Source organism: Artibeus jamaicensis, unplaced genomic scaffold (genome assembly GCF_021234435.1).
Source record: "Artibeus jamaicensis isolate MK-2021 breed Jamaican fruit bat unplaced genomic scaffold, CSHL_Jam_final contig_519, whole genome shotgun sequence".
In the NCBI taxonomy this organism is placed as follows: domain Eukaryota; kingdom Metazoa; phylum Chordata; class Mammalia; order Chiroptera; family Phyllostomidae; genus Artibeus; species Artibeus jamaicensis.
Window position 1 is genome coordinate 50,909,285 of NW_026521871.1, and position 17,350 is coordinate 50,926,634.

At 46.0% G+C, this 17,350-nt stretch overlaps 1 protein-coding gene across 2 annotated transcripts in view; it reads left to right on the forward strand.

Moving 5' to 3' along the window:
* ACKR2 (atypical chemokine receptor 2) overlaps positions 1 to 17,350 on the forward strand; it is a 43,625-nt gene that overhangs the window by 759 nt on the left and 25,516 nt on the right. The window contains exon 1 of one of the 2 annotated variants that reach the window (XM_053669425.1): positions 7,950 to 7,970. The exons of the other annotated variant lie outside the window; for it this stretch is intronic. The gene's annotated coding sequence lies outside the window, so the exon portion shown is untranslated. Of the gene's footprint in view, positions 1 to 7,949; positions 7,971 to 17,350 lie in introns of those variants that run through there. 2 annotated transcript variants of the gene reach the window in all.

Here is a 17,350-nt window from a genome sequence, read left to right on the forward strand (position 1 = left end):
GGGATAATCAATCAGGGACTCATCTAAGATCATTAAAGCGATAAAAGAGCTGAACACACTTGAAAATGAAGGTAAACCGGAAGTGTTTTCTAGAAACACAAAGGCCAGTAGCAGCAGTGACCACAACATATTCATTCCTGTAGGGGATTTATACAAATCAAAATAATGTTAGCTTATTTGCTTATTAATACCATTGCATGAACTAATCCCATTGTGGTTCTGGCGTGGAGGTCAACGAGTAGGGGAAGGGCAAACATTTGTGACTAAAGCAGAGTAAGAGAGTAATGGAAAGTGAATTTAAGCTACACTGGGGAAGACTTTTAAATACTAATTAAAGAGCTTGGACAGCATTCTATTAGGTGCCCCTTGAAGCTTTTGGAGTAGGTTGCTGACAAGGGCAGAATGCATTTGAGGTCCTTGGTAGTGAAATAGGATGGATTAGAAAAGAGATACTAGTATCCCTCAGCCAGAGAATTAAAACCTGTTCAGAATGTAGCCCGTTATGTTCTTTGTTTTGAGACCATATCCTGGGCCTTAGGGGTATGAAGGCTGCTACACGCAGTAGTGGCCTCCCTCCACCACCCCAAGAAGGACCGCTGCTGTGGGGAAGCAGTAGTCCTTACAGTCCAGTCCCCCAGGAGAATAGCTAGGGTCTGGACCATCATTAAGTTCCATGTTGGAAGACTGCCCTGAAGGGCTACTCATTATGTTACAACTCTGTACTCTTTAGACCGCAGAATCATGGAATAGTACTGAAGCTGTTTGTTAACTTCCCAGGCACATTCATAGCATGTTCAAAGTGGTTTTTAAAAAATTTATCTGAAAGGTAGGAGCTTTTAAGCAAACAAAAGAGTCTCTCAGCAAAAAGTAATTGGGTCCCTCGCTGGGCTACTTATTACATTGTCTTATAGGAAATGCTATTTCCCTCCAGAAGGAACAGCTGATAATTATATCTGACCACCATGTTCTGCTCAGGTTTAAGACAGTTTTTCTTTTTTCATAATTTATATATTCTAGAACATTAACTCTGAAGGTACCTGGTCCACTGTTCCACCCTTTAGGGAGAATAGTTCTAAAACACAATTTCAGAACTCTCTAGAGGGTGAAAAGTCACAACCACATTTTAAATTTTAGAGACAGGATGGTAGTTTTAAGAACACTGACTCTGGAGTTTGCTTTGCTACTTACTAGCTACGTGATGTTCAGCACATTACGTAATTATTCTCTGCCTTTTTCCTTTGTGCAATAATAGGACCTACCTAATAGGGCTCTTCAGAGGGTTAAGTGACGTGTAAAACCCCAGCATTGCTGGGCGCATAGTAGGTGCCATATACATATTAATGATTATATTTCTGGTTTTTTGGTGACTTCCTGCAGGTCTTAGCTTACCTGCAAACACAACAGATGGTTGCACGTGTGTGTGTGCTTTGCACTTTAAAAAGTGCTTTGGTTACAGAAGATTTACATGAAAACCATGAATATCACTTACAACCAGGCCTTGAGCAGATAAGAAGAAAGGGGCTGTCAGGCACCTTCCCTGCTTTTAGTTTACACCGTCTGCCACTTTTATGTCATTCATTTCAGTCAACCGTATAAGATGTCATTAGGAACTGGTGTGGCAGTAGGATTTATGTGTTTATGTAGTGACATTTTCCTTAGCAAACAAAAATATACTTTACATATTTTAGTCTCAACTTGACTTTTCCACTGATGCCCTCAGAATTATTTGTTGTTTTTGTTTGGAGCAGCTGCATTCTCTTTAACAAGTGCCAAGGGGGAGAAAATGAGGTGGAGTGGGAAGGGCACTGGCCTGGCGCCCCGGGGGTTGCTGCCATGTGTGAAGTCGAAGACCTGGGTCTGAATGCTTTATTATGATGTTGAACCAATCATTTGGCCTCTAGGAACCTCAGCTTTTTAATCAGCAAAATGGGGCTGTTAATAAGAACCTTGTAGGGTTGCATTGCGTAATCTAAATAACCTCCAAGCCAGCAAGATCAAAGTAGCCATGGAAATATAAGACACAGTATAGAGAATATAGTCAGTGATATTGTAATCATTGTGTGTGATGTCAGGTGGGTACTAGGCTTATTGGGGGTCACGTAAGTTATATAAATGTCTAACAACTATGTTTAGGAGAGAAAAAAATGTACATGTGATCTCTATATCTTCCCCCGTTCACTCAGTGCGCTGGTTTCTGTTCTTATCACACTAGGTAAACTACAATAGTGAAGGACGTGGTTCAGTGGACATAACTCAGGCTCTCTGCCCCCATCTTACTTGACTCCTTTATCTTATTTGACACCATAAATCTTCCCTTGACACCTTTCCTTTGGTTCTCCTCCAGGCTGGTCTTCTTTCTTCCTCACTGTCACTGAAGTCACTTCCTCTGTCCCGTAAGTATTGGTGTTTCCCAGGGCTCTACGCTCACTCTCTCTTACTTTCTTCCCTCTCGGGATGATCTCATGCATTCTTACGGGGTTTTTTTAGCTTCATCTGACTACTGATGCTTTCTTCGCTCTCTGCCGTATTCTTTGCCTCAGCTCTGAAACTGTCCAGGGTGGGGCAAAAAGTAGGTTTATAGTTGTGAGTTCATGAAACACAAAGTTTATTCTTGTATTATTATTTATTAATTATTGTATTTTCCATACCAACAACTATAAACCTACTTTTGCCCGATCCTGTATATTCAGTTGTATCGGACATCTCCACCTCAGTATTCCAGAGTCCATGATGTGTCATAAGTGAACTGAATTAATCATTCCTTCTCCTCTGCTTCCCCCTGCCTGGACTCCCTGCTCCCCATAAGCTTACAGTCTCTCCTAAACTACTTGACTTGGTTGGTGGAACTGTTTTCCATCCCTTTAACCAAACATGAAACCCAAGCAAATCCTCTATGCTCTTCCTCCTTTTGTCCACGCCCAGTCAGTGAAATCTGAGCAGGGAACTGAATGATGGGCCAGCCCTTTGAAGATCTAGGGGAGGGTCTATGGCAGAGACGAGACTTCACTCTCATAGTACTTTGCTCTGACCATTCTGGCCCCCATTTACCCAACCCCTGCAGTGAGGTTGAGAGGATCATTTCCACAGGAAAGCACTTAAACAGATGAAATTAGGAAGTACATTTGTATCATTTTAGGCTTGAGACAAAAGTGTTTTCACTGGCAATGTTTTCACACAAAAAGCTATGAAGTTGTTACTGAGAAATGGATGTTGGATTCATTGTACCTCCTTAAAATTCCCTTTTTTCTTCCTCAGTTATAAGGATGGGAGTTGGGGGGTAGGGGAGATGAGTTCTGTGATGGGCACAGAACTCCCCTAACTCAGCTGAAGCCTTCCTGCCTCTTCACCTTGTTTGGAAGGCATTTAGTTTGGGGTTGACAAGACAACCATGTCTTCTTAAAAATTTGTATACTTTTATATCCCATATATTGTGTTATTAAATGTCTTTTCATGGAGAATGAGTAGGCAGAATTTGGTCTTTTTAATAATCCATTTTATGTGGTTTATGTCCTGATTTTAAGTTAGAAATGTTTCAGCCTTACATAATCTGTCACTAAAATGATTGACTTACTTTTATACTCTGTGTTTGTACAGGTTTGGGACTAGATTACATAGAAACAGGATTGATTACGGGAAGCGAAAGCTTTCTGTTTACCGCAGGCGAACAGCTCTTTTGATCCGAAAGGCTAAACATGATCTTCCACCTGGACCCCCTGGCCGGTTCCTAACGGTTGGTAGGATGTTGAGTACCCGGTTATGCATGAATATTGGGTGACAAGCACCCTACCCTGGCAGCAAAGCCTGCTGCACCTGGACCCACACTGCCTGGGGCTGTTACGCACACAGGAGGCCTCCAGTAAAGACTGGGGGGGACTCGGCTATCTTTTTGCAGGGGCGAGCACCTGAGTTCAGTGACATTGGCTGCCTGTGGGCTCTTGTGCCTTCTTAATTCTGAAAAGAAGCCTCCCGCCTCCCCTCCACGGCCTTGGACACTGATAGCCTTTCTGCTTCCTGGCGCTCCGGCTCTCCCAACAAGGCTTTAGGGCTATTTTTACAGTCTGTTAATTCTCTGAGAATGAGGTGCCTCTTCTGGGAGGCACTGCGTACTCAATGGGCCTGCAAATAGGTTTTTATTGACTGATCTCCAGGCTCTCCAAGTCACTTTGCCCTCACGTTGAGTGGAGGGCACCATCTGTTGATCTCGATGGCTTAATGAATTGAGGGCTCATAAATGCAGCTGCCATCTGAATGGGTTCCAGTTCCAGTAAGGACAAAATAATGGATGGAAAAGCTACTTTTATGGCACTGGGAGAAAAGTGGGTTATGCAAACAGGCACTTCACTCAAATTGGTGGCCCTGCATGAGGCTCCCTGTGCTGCTGCTTTTGCTTACGGGCAGGAACCTGCCCTGTTCAGAGAAGCCTGGACCCAAGTTCAGGATGTGCTGACCCAAGTTCACTCAGCAAATCGGCAGTCAGTCTTGTTGATCTTTTCAGAGAATGACTTTGGGGGGGTTTTAATTTCTTTTTTTGTATTTCTATTCTCCTTTTCATTTATTTCTCTTCTGATATTTATTTTTTCTTTTCTTTTGCTTGTTTTGGGTTTACTTTGCTCTACTTTTTCTAGTATCTCAAGTTAGAAGGTTAATACATTGATTTGAGATCTTTTTTTTTTTTTGACATGGGCATTTACAGCTGGACATTTTTTATAAGCATTGTTTTCACACCATCCTGTCAGTTCAGTGTGTTTTATTTTTGTTTTCTTTCATTTCCAAATATTTTATAGTTTCTCTCGTGATTTCTTCTGTGACCCATTGGCTATTAGAAGTGGGTTGTTTCATTTCCACATAATTGTGAACTCCTTTAATTTCCTTTGGTTAATGATTCAGTTTAATTCACTTTTGGTTGGAGAACATGCTTCGTATGATTTCAGTTCTTTTGGATTTATCGAGACTTGTGCACGGCCTAACTCGTGGTCTGTCCTGGAGAGCACTGCGTGTGTGACAGAGGAGACTGTATGGTCTCCTTGAGCAGTGTGTTTGACTCATCCGGGTTTGTAGGTATCACTTTTCGCCCAGCAAAACATTATTGGTCCTTTGAGTTCCAGGTCCAAAGAATTTTGTTTGTCGAGTCTTCCTTAATCCCTCTTATCAGCTCCCCCAACCCTGGCATTGACTATGTCTCAAAATTGTATCTCCAAACCCCTGAAACTTTCCTTCTAGCGGTAACTTTAAAGCAGCCATTGAAAGGGTGACAGAATTTGGTGGTAATTGACCAGCTCTTAAACCGTTGAGCCCTGGAGTACTACTTTAGAGACTGGAGCAGGAGGACAAAAGCAGAGCAGTCTACCTCTGGGGAGCCTATGCCTTGTTAAGACGACAGTATTTCTCCGTGAGAAACCCTTAACACGGGATCTGACCGAGTGCCTAGCAGGGCTCTAAGAGTTTGGGCTCTTTTGCTCAGTCTCACTATCCCTGCATGAGAAAGGGACTGGTGCATGGAGTTGTGAGGTCAGAACAGTCCTCGGAACTCCCGATTTGAAGCCGTCCATCAGCGCAGAATCCTCCAGCAGCTGGTTACCCAGCCTTCACTTGGTCATCTCGCTGCAGGGAGAAGCCCCAACACTCTCCATCAGGACTTGATGATGGCTTTTCACCAACTTGGGGCAGTGAGGGAAAACTGAATTGTTTTTTAGCCACTGTATACACTTCAATCTTCCCCATAAAAGAAACTGTAAGCCTTAAAGTGTGAAATCAACAAGGAGCGGAAAGAGCTCTAGTCACAAGCTTTAATTCCAGTGGAGAGGTCAAAGGATACTTACACTGTATCATACTTTGATGTCAGGTGAGGAAAGTTAGATCAAGTTCATCCTGGGAGGGTCATTTTTGGGGAAACTAAAATGAGTCATTTTCTGAGGCCTATTGTCCTAGAGACCACCTGTGTGCTAATGTGCTGGGGATGTCCGAGGGTGTGGGGTTTGGACAGATGGATTCATCCCACATACTGGTAGGATTCTATTCCAATTCCGGATCAAGACTGATGATTTCTGGGACTAATCAGGCTATTCCTGCAGATTTCTTATCAGGAATACAGTGGGATGGTTTTCAAGCCAGAATGTAAACTCTTTTCTCTAGAAATCTCTGAAGAAAGAACTACAATAGGAAATAAAAGCCCTGGCCAGGTAGCTCAGTTGGTTAGAGCATGGCCCCAATGCACCAAGGTTGCGGGTTCGACCCCAGGTCAGGACACATACATTCAAGAATCAGCCAGTGAATGCGTACATAAGTGAAATGACAAAAATCAATAATTTTCTTTGCCCTCCCCCAAAGAAAATTATAGTGTAAAGTAAAATACCTACAATCTTGGTGATGCACATTAAATAAAATCAGAGGATAATACAAGAACTGGCCCACAGTTGCATATAATAGTGGACTAAATGAATGGTATTTTTATCACAATCGTCATGGTAACATTTATTGACAGCCAGTCGGAATACTACTGGGCAAAGCGCTCCAGGAGAGGGGACCACTAAGCCATTTGGTACTGGCAAATTACAGAAGGCTCAAAGCAGGTCCCGTGCCTGTCCCTTGAGCAGGGTGCAGGGGAGGGGAACATAGGTGAGGTCAGTGAGAGGGCCACAGAGGTTGTGATGTGTAAGGTACACACTGCACAGTACAGAAGGCTGGAAGCCCGGGCTTCGGTAGGGGCAAGGCACAGGGAAGCTGCAATCCACGCAGGTGGGTCAGGGCTCTTGGAGCTTTCCAACAGGAAGATTAGCTCACTAGGTGCAAGTCAGTCCTCCACGTGACTCTGTGCCCCAGGCCATAGCCCCAGTGAACTGATGACTAAGGCAGTCCACCTATGACCCGCCAGGAGTTCCCTTTCCAAGGAGGTCAGGGGAGAAAGTGGGAGTGGTGGGCCAGGCACCTTGGGCCATTCTGGGTGGGCCAGAGTGAGTCACCTTCCACAGCGCTGATACCAGGAGATCAGGCCAAGGGCTTTTGCTTCTGCTGCTCCTTTTCTTCACCTTTCCCCCAATTCTGGTTTTGTCAGTTTTCTTGTCCTTTCACTTTTTTGGTGGGGCCCTGGAGTTGAAATAGCTCTCCCCTGATAGGTAGGGACCCTGGGCCCAGAGAGGAGAAGGGGCCTGTCCTCCGTCCTACAGCTGGTTTCAGAGTCAGGGCTGGGAAAACGGCCTCTGGGCCACCAGCCCCTCGCACGCTGGCCTCCGTCACGAGGCTTCTCTCTTCCAGTCTTCCTCACCTTGTACCTACTGAGAGGCAAAAGGGACACAGAACGGGACATGGCAGAAACTTGAAGCGGTTGACCCTCAACCGTAAAGTGCCCCAGGAACACGCGGAGAGGCAGGAGGACCTCGGGGCAGAGGCTCGTCTCCCAGGGCCCTAATCGCAAGAGAAAACCCCGTTTTAGGCCACATTTAAAAAAATGGAAACTGTGAACTAACAAACTCTGTGACCCCTTCATAGGCCTCTTAATATTTTATTATACAAATACAATTAAACACTGAAACCTCTTTTCAGTATTTTCTCTTTATTACCCCTTTTTAAGTAGTTTTTTTGAAGCTTTTAACTTACAACTAAGATATTAGTTGTATTTTTCTCCCCTGATGAAGATGAGGAGGACGCATCTTTTCTGCCTGAACTGCCCAGTGACCCTGCTCCTCTGATGACCACAAGGCCACGGTGGAGGGCGGCTTGGGTTGTGTCCCCACGTCGAAGGGAGTGTGCGGTTTCCGTGTATGAAGAACTGGAGGTGCTGGTCTCTGACTCTGGCTGATGGGCACACCGCTGCTTCCTTCTGCAGTGCAGTTCCCATAAGTAACAAAATCTGGCTTTTAAATTTCATCTCTATCCCCCTCCCCCAACAGTCTGGCAGAGTCAAAAACAGGACACGGGGCAGCACAGACGGCAGGAGGAGCAGCAGGGTGTTGCAGGGGAACACGCGCCGCCTGGTGAGGCCTCGGTGTGGTCTCCTGTGTCCTGCTCCCTCGCCGCCCACTCCTGGCCATGCGGTGGCGAAGTTCTGCCGCTGTGCTGCCCTCCTCTTCAGAAAGGCTTCGTTGGTCTGTTCCACTGTCTGTCTGGCCTCTCTTGTGCCCCTGTCCTCTCAGACCCCTCAAAAGCAGGTGTCCTCTCTTTGTCCCGAGGCTGGATACGTGCTCTGTGGATGCTTCCGTCTGGGTCAGGAAGGGAACTCCAACTTTCCCCACGCCAGGTAATTTTAAACATTTCGGCCCCACTTCTGATTAATTTGTAATCGGGGGGCCAGAGAGGACCCAAAACTTCCAAGACTGATCCTGGGACCGTAATTTACTGAGATGTGTGTGGGGCGGGGGGAGGAAATTCTCATCATGGTCTCCTTGAGTCCAGAGATCTGTGAGAAAATGAGGCCCAAACCTTAACTGCCACCTAGGAGGAGTATATTGATAAAATCCTTTTCTAGGAAGTTTTATATATTAATGTGGGAAAAAACCCTGACAGCACAATATCAACACTTCTACCTTTAGAGGGGGTATGCGAGTTGTCACTTATGCCTCCTTATTCCAAATCTACCCCTCATTGCTTTTCTTGTATAGGAACATTTCTTCCTCGGCGGCAGGCTCACTGTCATCAGTAGGGGGAGCTAGAGGGCAGATTTCATCCGTAGGAGCTGGTGGTTTTGAATCTTCTAGCTTCTGCCTGCTGAGAACCCCAGCTGCAGGGAGGACACTCATGCTGGCCAGGCAAGGCCTGCGGCATTCTGCCTGCCAGCCTGTGGGGCTCTGGCCCAGACAGCCCCTCGGCCCTCTCTGCCCTCCAGGGACTGACGGCCACCACAGCCTCTGCAAAGAGCCTGCGTTCCGGCCTTGGGGGCATGGGGGCAGGGCGGGGGCGGGGACTCCCTTTTCAAGTCAATTCCTTCTCCAAGTACTTTCCCTCTGCCCTAGAGTAGCCCTCAGAGTTTGCTTTTATCCCCTCATAGCATTTCCCTTTAAATAATTAATAACTTCTTATATTAAACTTTTCTTTTTCCAGTCATGGTGGTTACTGTCTCCTCACTGTCCTTCCGTGGGACATCATGCTGAAAATGCAATCACTAGTAAACAAAACAGCACCCTATTCGGTCAAGGTTGTGATAAATTAAAAAATCATTGAACATGTGAAAATACACAGGTCCAGTTGTTACTAGAAGTTACACAAAAGGAGTCAGAACCAGTTTACTCAGTCAGAAATCATATCTATGAGTTTTCTACGGAGAATCGGTATTAAATCACTGAGTGGGTTAATGGGGGTAAAATAAAACTCTTACAAAATTTGGGGGCCTGGGGTTTCTGGAATCTCAGAGAACAGATTCTCCACTTTCCTTCAGCAGCATCGGCACCAAGAACAGTCCAATAGCAGCAAGCTTCCACCCCTTAAGGCCCCGGAGCTGGCGCACTGGGGAAAAGGGCTCCGGTCCTTCTTTGTGATGGAGGAACTGCACCGCTGCTGGGGGAACGCGTGGCCCAGGTCGCCCTGGACCCGTACTGCCCAGGGGGTAGATGGTGCATCAGGAATGTGATGAAAACTTTCCTAAAGGTTGCATTTAAAAAGTAAAAAGAAACAGGTGAATGGGATTTAAAAAATATGTTTCATTTAACCCAAAATACTGAAAATACTGTGTGGAGGTATAATCAGTATTAAATCTACCAGGAAGAATTACATTCTTTGTTTGTACCAAGTCTTTGAAACCTGCTGTGTGCTTTGTATTTGCAGCACTTCTCAGGTCAGACTAGTCACATTTCAAGTGCTCAGTAGCCACCTATGGCTAGTGGCTATTTAAGAAATATATATTTTTATTTATTTAGAGGGAGAGGAAGGGAGAATGAGAGGGAGAGAAACATCGATGTGTGATTGCTGTTCACATTTCCCCAATTCAGGACCTGGCCTGAAACCCAGGCGTGTGCCCCGACTGGGAATCAAACCAGCGACCCTTTGGTTCACAGGCCTGTGCTCAATCCATTGGGCCACACCAGCCAGAGCAGCTAGTGGCTGTTATATTGGACAGTACAACTCTAAGTCATGGTTTGACCACGCACACTCAATGGGACTGACACTCTGGGAGACAGTTAAAATAAAAAGAAATTGCATTAAAATAGTGAACTTCATTCTGTAGCTTTACTGATCATATTAATACTGTATTTTTCAACCATTTTCTTGTATTAGATACAAATGAACATAGTATTTATTATGTACATTATTTAGGAATCAAGATTCTCAGTATAAAGGAAAAGTACAATCAGAATCAAGGACGGGAGTGGAACACTGGAGCGTTACTGTTGATCTTGTTACTCAATCAGGTTAATGTTCGCCCACATATCGATGTGCAGAATATAGACATGGTTAAAAATAGCAGTTAGGGGACTGTTGTAGACCACTCTGCCTGGTTTTAGGAATTGTATCTTGATCCCTTGTGGCTCAGGGCGAGGGACGACCTTTGGAATGTGGCCCGCAGGAGACAAAGCTTGTCTCTGGTAGCAAACGCTGACTCAGTTCCTCTCCCTGCCCCCAGAGCTTGGTCAGAAGTCAATGACCGGTAAGACCCCTCACAGCGGGGGGCAACCTAAGCCAGACTCGATCACTTGGGAGGCCTTCTTAGAAGGACTTGGGGGGCTGCAATAAAGAGCAATAGACTCTCACACCCCCCCCCCTTTTGACAAAGCCAGAGTCCCCATGTTCTCTGGGAGAAGTGCTTCCTGGCTCTAATCCCCTTAAGCCTGAATACCTGTTGGGGAGGGGTGCAGCTCCTTGCCTTGCTAGAGCATGTCCTGGGAAAAAAATCTGGCATCACAAAGACTTTCTGAAAAACCTGTGAAATCTTCTCTGCTAGGAGTGCTTTCAGTCATATGTTAAGGGTTCCAGCAGGAAACCCTAAAACTCTGTTCCTGACAGACTGACTCATACTAAGCCCTCAGATTTCTTTGAAGTGTTATCTACTGTTTGATCCTTGCCCCCCTGTATTCCTGTGTATTACAACCCAATAAAAGGCCCTGGAGGAGGGGGTTCGGAGCCTTTCTCTCCTCAGAGAACCTGGCCACTGCCCACTTCTCTACCACAAGCAGATCACCGTCTCGACTCCGTCATGTTCACTTTCGTCCATGGCACTCGGGGACGTGCAAGGAAGTCGCTCCCACAGGGGACACTTTCTGACTCAAGGGAATGTTATAGAATGAACCTTACATTCTGACCTTGAGTCATATGTGAAATATCCCAAATTCAACCGAATCTAATTCTAAAGACCCTCGGGAGTCACACAGGTCTGTGACTATGAAAGAACATATAATTCCATCAGGTCTTCATCTCTTTTTTTTTTTTAGATTTTAAAAATTTATTTTAGAGAGAGGGGAAGGGAGAAAAACATCAGTGTGTGGTTGCCTCTCACACGCCCCCTACTGGGGACCTGGCCTGCAACCCAGGCATGTGCCCTGACTGGGAATCAAACCGGCGAGTGACAGTTCGCTTCGCAGACCGGTGCTCAGTCCACTGAGCCACCCAGCCAGGGTTTGTTTGTTCATTTACTGGGAATTGACAGGGTTCTAGGGATTGGAGCAGGGAGGGTACTTATAAATATTTACATGGTGGACCGCTTCCTCTCAACCATTTCCCTTTACATAATCCAACTGCTTTAATAAGTTAAAACTGTCCCAAGGAGGAAGTCGTACTTCCAAATCCAATGCACGAGACTTATAAGTGTTCGTGTGGACACAAAAAGAGCCCCACACTAAACCGACAAGCTCAGGGGAGGCCTGCATAGTGGGCGGGCCTTGCAAACTCAGAGACCAAAAGAAACCACATAGGATGGTCTGGACATAAAAAATTCCTAACTAAAAGCAAGTCACGGTGGGTAGGCAAGTACTACTGGACCTGCAGCTTCCTTGACAAAGGTTAATCCTTCCCTTAAGTGAGCCTATTATCTGTTTGCAACCAAGATACCATTCCTTTGGAATGACAGGGTAATCTCTTCCATACCCCTGAAGGCACAGCCTCCCACACAGAAGTATAAGGCCTGAGTTCCTCTGTAGCTCAGGCCACCTTAGAAGAAATACGGCACATGTGTTCCAGCAGGACGCAGGGGCTATGAAAGGGAATTTCAAGAGAGAGCCCAGACAGAAAGAGCCCTAGGATGTTCTCTTGACCATCCGTGAGGATACAGGATAACGAGCCACAACTACGTGGAAACCAACGGGAAACAAGGTAAATCTGGGTTCGATTCACAGACCACCAAAGCCCTGCGGCAGCTTTAGCTTAGAAGGGAAAGGGGGTTACTGCCGGATGTCCGAGATGGGCTGAGTAAAAATCACGAAGTTTTGCAGAACTGTGTGGAATGTCAGAAAACTAAATCCAGGTCTGGTGTGTTAAAAGGGAGATGGCTGAGCAAATACTATAGGATTCTCAAGTCTTGGCCTTGTTTACCACTGTAGTTCGCTGTGCATACCAGGAAGGGCTCTCTCCCCTGCCCCTTTCTTCCCACCACGGCTCTCTCGAAGGTCTTTGGTCGTGGTGGTCTGTGACCACCCAGCAGTTGGTGCACAGCAGATTTTAGCATTGCCTCTGAAGTTCTGTATTGCTGCATATTCCACCTTTGAGACACAGCGTGCCAGACGCTACAGACATTTCCCCCACCAGCCCTGGCTGGTGTGGCTCATTGGATTGAGTGCCGGCTTGCAAACTGAAAGGTCGCTAGTTCGGTTCCCAGGCAGGGCACAATTCTGGGTTGTGGGCCAGCGCCTGGTTGGGGGTGTGGAAGAGGCAAGATGTATCTCGTGCATCGATGTTTCTCTCTCTTTCTTTGTCTCTCCCTTCCACTTTCTCTAAAAATAAATAAAATCTTTAAAAAATGAGTTAGCATCTTTAAAAAATTCTTTTTCCCCTACCTAAAGACCCCCTAAGCACAGATCTTCCTTGACATCCTGTGGGTGTTGGTCAGCTGCTTTGGAACAGAGCAATCTCTTCACCTTCAGGAACTTTGGTTCTATGCCCCTTTCTAGCTGTAATCCTTGGAACTTGGATTTTTGAACTTGAGCATTGTAATCCCCATTGTAAAGCTGGTGGGGATTCTGGAACAGGGCCCAGGACAACAAGGAATGCCAAGGGGGCTCCAGAAAGTAAGACATTGGCTTTTGCCTCTCTTAACAAGTGAAGAATAAAACACCGCAGGAACTTTACCTCTGGCTCCAAGTGGATAGAAGAAGATAGTCATAGAATTGAAGAAGAATCCAGGTTCTCTGTAAGAGAGGAAAAATCCTTCCGGTGGTTCAGGTAGATCTTAGACACTGGTGAGCAATTATTAAAAGTAATAAATTACAAATCATCCTGATTGCAAGATGAACTCTAGGCATTCACCATGCTACTTAGGGTTTGCAGGACTGTGAAATTAGTTCTAGTCTGAAAGGGCATGTTTACTGTCGGGGACCACTCTGTGTGGTTTCTGAGACTGCAGCCCCACTAGAGCAAGCCCTGAAAGGGGCTAGTAGGTCTCCCTGGAAAACCAGGTAAAAATGCAGGGAGAGGGCAGGCATGACCCGACTCTAAACACAACTCTAACACTCTGACACCGAGGGCTCTCCCATGGGAACCAGGCCTGATGAATACATTATATCCTCTGAAGCCTGCTCTGCTTTGTTTTGTACAGCCTGGATGATATAAACCGGATGTTTAAGTTCAAGGCATAAGGAGTTTACTCTTTATCTCATAAAACACGTCTTTAAAGACCCTCTGGTGTCAGCATGACTAACACCCTGACCTAGGACAAACTTCTGGGTTCCTTCAGTTATCTATAGATAATACCTGTTTTTGTATAACCTTTTTGACATTGACAATTCTGCATGTATGCTGTATACACCTACACGTACCATTCCCCCAAAAAGACATTCAGGAGAAGGGCTCAGGGCATTCCCCACTAGAGGGAATCACCACCCCCTTTCCTGCCAGAACAGCAAGATTTTGTCCAGGATGACTTATTTCTCATCCCAGAAAAATGAGAGGGATGGGAGGATTCTGCGGGCCAGAGTCCCCCCACAATTTATTAGCTCCTCAGTGTATAGTATAGATAGTATATCTGTCAGAGGGAGGGGACCAAGAGGCAGGCAGCTGCTATCATCCCCAGAATTTCACGTCATCCATCCTGAAGGATAAACTCTGAAGTAGCTGAATCCTTCATGTTTGACTCTTTGCGGAGAAACTCTGACCTTCCTTGTATATCTTCAGTGCCTTACTGGACATCAACTATGACCTTTTCTAAAATATACAGTATCAGACATCCCCTTTTAAATAGCTTTCTGAAGTTTGCTAATACAGGTTCATCAATCATAGGCCTAAATGTAAAACCCAACATTATAAAACTTGTAGAAGAAAACATAGGAGGTAACCTGTGACCTTGCGGTAAGATTTTCTTACCGCAAGATTTTCTTAGCTAAGACACAAAAAGCACAATTCATTAAAGCCATTTATGTTTAAAGTGATTATCGATACTTATTTATTTATTTTATTTTTAACTATTTTCCTCTTTTTTTTTTTTCTTTTTTCCTCTTAAAGCAAGCCCTTAAACATTTGTTGCTGTACTGGTTTGGTGGTAACAAACTCCTTTAGCTTTTTCTTCTCTGGGAAGCTCTTTATTTCTCCTTCAGATTTAAATGGTAGCCTTGCTGGGTAAAGTAGCCTTGGTTGTAGGTCCTTGCTTTTCATCACCTTGAATATTTCATGCCAACCCCTTCTGGCTTGAAATGTTTCTGTTGAGAAATAGGGTGAGTCTAATGGAAGCTTTCTTGTAGGTAACTAACTGCTTTTCTCCTGTGGCCTTTAAGATTCTCTCCTTGTCTTTAAGCTTTGCCATTTTAATTATGACATGTCTTGGTGTGGGTCTCTTTGGGTCCATCTTGTTTGGGACTCTCCTCGACTTGTGAGTCTTTTTCCTTCAGCAGGTTAGGGAAGTTTTCAGTCATTATTTCTTCAAGTAGGTTCTCAATCCTTTGCTCGCTCCCTTCTCCTTCTGGTTTCTCCATGATGTAGCTGTTATTACTCTTCTTGTTGTCCCAAAGGTTTCTTGAACTCTTTCCATTAAAAAAAAATTTTTTTTTTTGGCTGCTCTGCGTGTTTTTTTCTATCTTGTCTTCCACATTGCTGATTCGATCCTCTGCTTCACCTAACTTACAGTTTAGTCCTTCCAATGTATTATTTATTTCAAGATATTGCATCTTTACATTGCATTCTTTATTTCTGACTGGCCCTTTTTGAATGGTTTCTATGTCTTTCTTCATGCTATTGAACATCCTGATAATCATTACTTTAAACTCCCTACCCGATAAATTCCATGTCTCCATTTCATTTCGTTCTCCTTCTGGAGAATTCTCTTGTTCTTTTACTTGAGGCCTGTTTCTTTCTTTGTCTTCCCATGCTGGCTGCCTGTTTGTGTTTGTTCCTATGTGTTAGGTAGATGTGCAAAGACTCTGGTGCGGCAGACCTATGTCAGATGCTGCCCGGGCGACTCGTTTGGAGCCATCAGCCATCCGCAGCATTCGGCTCCCTCTGCTGGGCCTGGGTGCGTGCAGAAAGAACCAAGCTGCACGCCAAGGCCTCAGGAAGGGTCAGCTAAAGTCTCAAAGTCCAGGATACGTAGCAGCAAACAAAGTTTTGTGTGTTGGGCCTGTAAGAGGCTCTCTGCGTCTCTAGCCACGTCTCCTTAGCAGACAGAAACCCCGCTGCTTTTCACAGCTGGGTATTGTTTGGGTTCCTTTCCTAGTTTTTCTGCTCTAGGCTATTGAGCCCAGCTTGGGGTTTAGACCCCACACTTCTCAGTGGGAACCCCTTGGCCCCCGAAATATCTTTCTGGAATTTCAAGCTGTTGCCCGTGGGAGCTCAGCCAGCCCTCTGGGGCCTTCATAGTTCCTGCCCGTCTCACTGTGGCTTCTTCTGGACGTCCTCGGTTATAAGGCTTCAGTCCAGCTCGTGTTCAGTTGGTTATTCGGGACGATTTTTCTGTGATTCAGTTGTATTTCCAATTTGGTCCTAGGAGGAGGTTACTGTAGCTTCCGCCTACTCCGCTACCATCTTGGGTCTCCCCTGATGCCACTTCTGACGCTGGACCACGGGCAGCCTTCAAGCCCCACCATGTAGTTCCAGCAGGGAGACACAGGCAGGAGAGTGGGGCAGTGAGGCAGGGGAAGGAGGGCCGACAGCAAAGGGTGTGTCATCAGACCAGTTACCCCTGTGGGGAGCTGAGGCTTAGTTCCTGCTGCAGAAACTCAGGGGAACAGTATAAAACACACACCTCAGAGTTTATTCCACCCCAGGAGTAAAGAAAGTGGGGTATTTCTGCACCAGCTTGACCTAGTCATTGGTCGAGGGCTCTGAATGGGGCGGGGGCCTATTTCCCTGGGACTTCTGGCATGCTCCATTCCGGGGGGCAGGAGGTAAAACAGGCTTTGTTGGCCAGAGAAAGGCCTCAGACAAAGCACTGCGGGTGTCGCCAGTTGGAAGTCAGCCGGTGTCCTCGGGGTAGGGGAGGCCAGGACCCCCAGCAGCACCCGCTACAGAAGCTATGCCCTGGGGTTCTGGAACTGAAGTCAACAGGAAAACATGATCCTATTTTTCTGGGACAGTTTATTTTCTTTGGAGACCCCACCCCCTAGGATATTAGAAAATAAATCCCAGTCACTTTGAGGGCTGCCCCTTCCCCAGATTTGCATCAGTTCTAGGAGATTTAGTTGGTGCCCAGGCCCAGGCAATTTTTATGCCACCTGGTTCTTGGTGGCTCTCTCCATATGGGCCTCCTCTGGGATGTCATTTTCCACCTCCCTCGTGGTCACCAGCCCTATCCATCCACACTCAGTACGGTCCACTAGCGCCTCCAGGCCGTCCGTTGGGTGCTCTGTTTAGCTGCTGCTGTGCCAGGCTAAGGCTTGGGGTGGGGCTTACTCACCTGTAGCCTTACTCATCTCAGACTCACCATGTGCCACGCCCTTCCGCCCTTGAACCCCACTGACTCCGGCACTCTGGCCAGGAGGCAGGGCACAGGGTCTCTAATGTCTAGCCTGACTTGCTTCCCTCGGGCCTCTCATCTCCACAGCCCAGAAATAATTTGCTAGCTTGATACAGGACATATGAGAACCATAACTTCCTCAAACTCTTGTACTCAAAGGACGAAGAGAAATTCGGGAAACTTTCCTGAGGCCAGGCTGTTCCGGTGGAGGGAAGGTGGCTGTGGGAAAACATCTGTCAGCATTGCAGAAGGTCCCTACCTTCCACGACCAGTGTGATATGATCATTATCTCTTCTGCAGAGGCTCCCTCTGCTTCGCCCTTTATGTCCATCCTTG